Source organism: Argopecten irradians, chromosome 11 (genome assembly GCF_041381155.1).
Source record: "Argopecten irradians isolate NY chromosome 11, Ai_NY, whole genome shotgun sequence".
NCBI classification, from domain to species: Eukaryota; Metazoa; Mollusca; class Bivalvia; order Pectinida; family Pectinidae; genus Argopecten; species Argopecten irradians.
The window spans coordinates 18,537,226-18,538,399 of NC_091144.1; the positions used below are offsets into that span (position 1 = coordinate 18,537,226).

The window sequence follows — 1,174 nt, forward strand, 5'->3', positions numbered from 1 at the left end:
CAACATCCATTTTCATTGAGTTGGCCCCCTGTGGGTAACACAGTTAAATGCCTTAGGGCTCGGCCAAGTTCGATCGCCACTTAAATTGCGACGGACCTTATTTAGCAGAGTTATGGCCCTTTGATATAATAAAAAAAGTCATTTCTGCCATTTCCCTGCAATAACTCTAATAAATATTAACCGATTTTCTTCAAACTTGGTACCAAGGTCAAATGCCTTAAGGGCTCTAACATTGGTATACATTTCCTTGAGGATAACCCATACTTTGCCTATAAGCACCATTTCATGAATTTTGTATAGCAGACCGGAGCACCATTCTCGCCTCAAATATTCTTGCGAGTGACCACTTTCACGAAGGATTCTCGCGTCGTGTGCTGACCCTAGCCATCTCGCAACTAGATCTAAAATACGGGAATTTGCATCCACCACAATCTGTACATTGATAGACATGATGGATTTTTTTCTATTTACAAATTCTGGCTCGTTGATACTGGGGCGTAAAATACATATATGTGTGCCGTCAATTGCTCCGATAAACCTCGAAAACCTCGCAACTGCATAAAAATCTGCTTCATGTTTCCTCACAGCCTCAGCAGAAATAGGGAATAAAATTAACTTGGTAACGACTTCTTGGCGGTTTAAAGCATTTGTCAGTGGAACCGCTGCAGAGTTACATTTTCCTTGTAGCACAGAATCTCAGTGCTAATATGTGAGGGTAGACTGTGATTCCGTCCTGTGGCGGGGGCAATGTAATCGTTCACAATATCGTTAATAAAAAGGATCCCTTCCCTGTCAAACCTGAATCTTTGATGAAGTTTAAACCCGTCATAGTTTTGAAATGGATCAAACCTGTCCCGGATAATTCTTTCTCGTCTCAAGGCCCTTACAAACTGTTGAGGTTTTAGACGGTAGGGTGATTATTTAATGTTAAGAATATTCTTAATTGTTAGGAAAAAATCAGGCAAGCCACTTAACAAGATAAGCAACATAATTAGCAAAATAGCAGATTTTTTTACTTAAGCATATTCTTAACCATTTAAGATTTAAAAGTTCTTAATCTTTAAAAATTTACTTAAATTTACTTTAGTACTATTCAAAACATAACTTATCGCTAAAAGTTGTATTTAAACGTATAAGTCCTCAGTAGGACTCTTAAGTCCTTTCGGAAAGGTAG

At 38.2% G+C, this 1,174-nt stretch overlaps 1 pseudogene; it reads right to left on the reverse strand.

Annotated features, from left to right (window-relative positions):
* Positions 1-283: 283 nt before the first annotated feature.
* LOC138334450 (putative nuclease HARBI1) lies at positions 284-917 on the reverse strand (annotated as a pseudogene).
* Positions 918-1,174: the final 257 nt, after the last annotated feature.